The following is a 6,000-nucleotide window of genomic DNA, read 5'->3' as shown; positions in this document are numbered from 1 at the left end:
ACAGTTGAATGATTTGCGTAAACGATTATTGCAGATACGAAGAACATGCGAGCTTGAGCTGTGCCACACGGCTATGATTGATTCGCTACTGTTTCCATCGACTCGATCGCTCGCAGTCGCGCGCTCGAGAGCTTGCAAAATACCACTCGCAAATAGAGGAGCTGCAGAGAAGGCAGCCGAGTCAACGATTCAGGTGCGGTTCGAGCGATCGAGTCGGTTGTTGAACGCCCGAAGCAACGCGCCAAGCCGCGAGAACGACGAAAAAATTCGCTGCGGGTCGTTGTAAGCTACCTAGATACTCGTCAGAAGCCAGGTTTTCACGAGGCCCGAGGCGCGCCTGGTGGCTTCCTGCGAGCAGACGGACTCGCTTGACAACATAATCGATTCGATGAAGAAATCAAACGAACGCTAGAAATCGACGGGCCAGTGGACAAACCAACGTCGGCCGAGAGTCGACGAGCCATAATTATATAGCCCACGCGAGCCTCGTGTCATCCCCGCACATTTACCAAAAGTAATAAATCTAGCGCTTAGGAGGACTGCGCAATATGTCACAGCTTTCATCGCGACACTTTACTCGCTTTGATTAACTATTGTTGGACGATTGCCAATTTAACGAATTTCTCGCAATATCTATATAGGCTTTAATGTAGCGTGCATGCACGGATTCTTACGGAGCGCGACGATTATGCAAATTAATGGGATGCGACGCTATAAGCCAAACTGCGGGAGTGGCTCGCAAAATAAATCGTTAAAACTATAACGAGCTTACGCTTATAACGCAGCTTTGCCTAGCTATCATATATATATATTATAAATTGCGCGTGTGCGAGTCAAGTGAGTTTACTGCAACGTATATAATGCATAAATATGTCGTCGCTACAGCTTGTACGTGTATGTGTGCACAAGACAGCCTACATCGATTGTCAATAGCAGCGAAAGCTAATGCTTATATTGTATCAGGCGAGTTGCACTGCTAAATGCTCTCTTGAATAATTGTCCTCGCCAAAAGTTCCCGTAATTTACGAGTGTTGTACGTACGAAAGGAGGATTTTTTCAAAACCACGCGACGTTTATGGATCATACCTTTCATCGTTACAATTGTGATGCAAGTGATCGATCATCGTAGTTGAATAGGATTGTCGATCCGACGAATCGAAAAACTCTTGGGTCTTCTCCAAATTTGTTCAGACGGAAACAATAAGAGGCGCTCTCGTGACGTAAAAAACCGATGATGAATCGTTCAGCTTTCTGAATCGATGATTAAAAATTATCATTGCAAATTTTCAATAATGACAAGAGCAGTAGTGTGCGATCAGTGACATTCGTAGCACACAATCTCCAATGTTTTATGACTCATTGTCTTGTATGCTAGTTTCAGCAACATTGCTGTAAGTCAATTTTTGAATAATCTCAATATGCAGGCACCCGATGGAGCTGCAAATTCAAGCCAGCCTCGCGAATGCAAAGTTCAACGTTAGAATAGAGAGGGCTGGCGCTTTGGCCAATCAGCTCGGCGCAACCAATGTATACCTCGTCCTTGAGCATAGATCAATCGATTCGATGCCTTATTTCTCAGCTCTCGCTCTTTCTCTCTCTCTCTCTCTCTCTATACGTATATCTGTCTCTCTCGCTCTCTAGATTTATTTTCTGCACTTATAGAAGGGGACTTATCGCTCTGCAAACTCGCGAGTGACGAGCTGCTCCGTAGGTATAATGTACAAGGTAAGCTATACTCGCGCAGCCATCTTTTGCAGTGCCACAGCGTCTCGGAATTGCGGCATCTTGCCCCAACAACATAATATATATTATAAAAAACATTGCTCGCTCTTTTTCCAATAGACAGACAATATAACCGAAGCTTATAATTATGTACATCGAATGATAGCTCGACGTTACTCGTCGAATTTCATACATAGACAGCTCGTATGAAAAATGTTGAGAGTAATTACAATAGGTGATGTTAGCGGTGCGGGCGAGTAATAACATCTGGCAATAAGACGTGCGATACGAGTTCTGAATTATCTCTCTCACTCACACACGTGCACATATATACATATAAATGTGTATATCTAATAAATTGGCTAAAGTGCGCGTGAGACATTGCTATTTCCCAATTAGACTAAGTTTGCTCGATGCTGTGTAGATAATCGCGCGCAAGCTGCGAGCGCCTCGTAATTATAACTTTCGATACAGAGCCCTGGCTGCAACGCGCTCGAGTACGTATAATATACACGTCGAGATGGAGGCTCAGCGCGAGCGACGCGCGCGTTGCAGCATACAAAAGGCGAATTTTTGCAAAAAAGCCCGCCAATGCAGCCCGAGAAAACTACTCGTGCAAACTCCACACCTGTATGCGTGCGCGTCGAGTCAAACTTTTAGGGGGAGAACGCGCCGAGTACAAACCGTTCGCGCGTGCACAAGTAGCTGTTGCGTGTGTACCATAGCTTATATAGCATCTAGTATCGAAAAGCCCAGAAATAATGCGCGAGCTCCATACGCTCCTGCCTGTACGCAGTGCACATGTGAATTGTTACACGCTTATCGCATAATAGTTGCGCTACTACGTGCACGCATACATACGCATTCGCTTAGATCGTACGCACATATACAGACACGTGCTTAGGCTCCGGAGTAGATGCGGTGAAGGAGAAGAGAAAGGCAGCCGTCGATTATCAACGCCAAGAGAGAGAGGGAAAGGAAGGCCGCTAGAATCTAATGTCAAGTCTAAAACGAGTCGAGCAAACTACCATGCATGAAAAAGCGGACCGATCGAGCTACATTAATTACGCAGCTCCGGGGAATTACATAAGAGAAAGGCGATCGTCGTTTATTTGGATCAAATGTGTAAGCTGCTGCTGCTGCTCCTGCACACTTATATCAATCTTGAACATTGGATCTATCGTAATCCGACAATAATTCAGCCTGAAAAGCTCGAAATTGATTCTGTCACAGCTCTACGAGTTCGAAAAAAACAATCAACTCCCCATATTTTCGGTATTTTCTCAACAATATTTGCGCGCAAAAAGCTTATTTTCAACAAGTAGGATAGATTGACTGGTTAGAATTTCAACGCGTGAGTTTCATCTAGCCCGTTTTGCTAGCATTGCGACCGAACTGCTCCGAGATTAGTTTCTAGATATATTTTCATTTTTCCTTGCTGCAGCGCAATATGAATTTAAGGAGCATTGCTTTAATCAAGCCAAAATATTCTCCAATAAATGAAAACTTGACTTCGATAAGATAGAAAACTATCAATCGAAACTTTGCACCGAGTTAATATTTCAACTTTTAATTAAGATTTTTCCAACTCGATCTTGTTTGCACCAGTCAATTGACCTTCGATGCATACAGCTAATATGCATAGATATACGAGCACGCATAATAAAAGTATAAAAAAACCGGACACATTCGCTAATATTTTGAAACGCTCGATTGAATTAGTTTGAGAGTAAAGTCTTGGAAATTCCGGCTGACATGGAACGATCTCGGGTAAAATGCGCCGTACGAACTCCTGCGAGTTCTCTCGATCTTTGATAAAATTACGCCTATCGCACAAAGCACTCGGTATTATAATGCAGTCCATAATGTTGGCGTTTAAAAATTTACGCGAAGCTAGCGGCGCAAAGACAGGCAGAAGTGCGAGGAATTCGGTACTCCGTAAGTCTGTGTGAAACAACACGCGAAACTTCGAAACTCGTCCCTCGAGTTTGTGTCGAAAAATGTCGCCATCGAGCCCCGCGTGTGTTTGGCCGATGCCCGAACGCACATAATACTCGCTGCTATACGAGTAAACGACACGCACACTTTGTCGTATAGTCGGCCTCGTAGCGTGCATATGCATCCCGAGATATATCTAATCTCTCTCTCTCTAGCTTTCGGATATGGACACTCGCAGTTGCAGCTCGTCGTCTGGTAGTCATTTTGAAACGCAATTACGTGCAATCTTAGACTTTTCGCGAGGACTTTTATAGTTTGGGCACGGTTTGGGTTCGCGGCATACGTGTTTGAAAATCATAAGCGACTTAGTTAGCTCCGCCGTTGTCGGAGGCGCCAAGTCGAAAAACAATGAGCGGCTAAAAATTCAGCGGTCGCAGTGGGCAACAATGGGTTAGCTGCATATGTAAGGCGGCGGCGTGTGCCGACGCATGGCGCAACTCGTCCGCGCGCGAACAGTCCTCGAGTCACAATTGCCGGCCGTACACGAGACTTATTCAGCGATCCTTTTACGTCGGCGCAGAGCCACTCACCGAAATAGAAAAATAAAATGCGGCTCCCAAACGCCGAGCGCACTCCTACATTAATAACGTACATACACGTACTCAGCTCGCGTGAATATTTTTGCCATTGCGCTGATGACGCTATCGCGTGATGTTTAAATTACACGCGACGAATCCATTGTCGACTCGAATTTCTGCCTGTGCCCGGCAATCTATACACACATGCAGCATATGTGCACTTTTTGATAATCGCACCCAAAGTGTGTATACCTATCGACTTTTACATGCATTCGCTCGAGCCTGTACTAATGTAACTGCGTGATAATTTTGCCAGCGATCGAAAACAACTCTCTCGCGTATAGGCAAACACGGCAGCAGGCAAAGCTTTGCTCTTTTCGGCGTAATCTTCGTGCAGCTCGGCAACGCATAGATTTTTTTGCGACGCTCTTCGCCGCGCAAAACTCTATATTACGATACGTGTACGCCAGCTGATAAGGATACATTTTTACGTGATTTTATCGGCTTTTTGTGTGCTATATGCACAAGACTATACAGCTACATAAACAGCTATCGAGAGACTGACAATTTTTTGATAATTTTTGCCAAGTTTCCTTACTGCCGTTCGAATCGCTATTTTAATGTGAGGATATTTTTCAATAGTAGTTTTCCAAATCAATCGATTCCAAACAAAATTATGCTATGGAAAATTTGATCCACGGACTAGTCACGGACGAGTCACGGGTTTATCCCGAAATTTTTCACGAATTTATCACGAAGTTTTTCCGAAATAAACACGCTCGGTATTGATAACGACAGTAGCAACAACAATAAAAAGAGGCGTAGGATGCACTCATCGCTATAGCGGCTTTAACTATGTTTACACTTCGATCGAATTCGAGTCATAAGTCGCGCGAAGATCGAAGCGCGATAAGCCTGGTGGTGTGGTGTGGTGTGCGGCTCGATCGCTGTCCATACATATAATGTATATCGAGTCACGGCTATCGCAGGTTTCGATCGAAAGATCGTCAACTTGCAATATTCATGCGCTCAGGCTTTGCATTAGACAAAAGTCGAGTCTGCTGCTGCTGAAAAATGCGCCTTCTCTCTCTTTCTCTCTTTTACTCTTTCTTTCTTTTGCTCGCTCATTCTCTTTCATGCGTGTGTGCATTAAAAGTGTCATGGTCGCGAGAGAGCTTCTCCTCTGCGCTGCTGTTACTGCCACTGCCGAGCTAAGTACAGTGCATCGAGCAAGTATGTATGTGTGCACATATTGTCCGAACAATGCGCCTGCGCCACACAAATACTTTCGTTTTCAACGCGTTCCCGCGCGGCTGCAGCGCTGACGACGACTGCACTGCTGCTGCTGCTGTCGCTGCTGCGAGCTCCAAGTCTCCCCTGTTTTTGTAAAAAAATATATGCGTACGAGTATCAACCGACGTAAAACTGCGATCGTATTCCGAATTTCAACTCCCGTTTTTTTTTTCAAAATGATGCAGTCTGTATTAGATCCCTTACCGGAACCGATGAAATACGCCGATAATATCTTCAGAATGATATCGTCGTTTTTACCGAGCTCGACGAGGCTACTTGCCCACTATCGAGTCAGATAGTCCTGAATGTTTCGTTTTCGCCGAGCGCTATTTACACTCGCGTGAGCATATGTAATTATCCACGAGGAATTTGTTAATAAATCCAAATAATATAGTCGCGTCATTGGATTATTGCTATAGAGTTTGAAAATCAGCGACTATCATCTTAGCTCGAGAGAAGAATCCTTGTT

Source organism: Trichogramma pretiosum, unplaced genomic scaffold (assembly GCF_000599845.2).
Source record: "Trichogramma pretiosum strain Unisexual culture from Peru unplaced genomic scaffold, Tpre_2.0 scaffold50, whole genome shotgun sequence".
NCBI classification, from domain to species: Eukaryota; Metazoa; Arthropoda; class Insecta; order Hymenoptera; family Trichogrammatidae; genus Trichogramma; species Trichogramma pretiosum.
Note: the sequence above shows the minus strand (reverse complement) of the source record.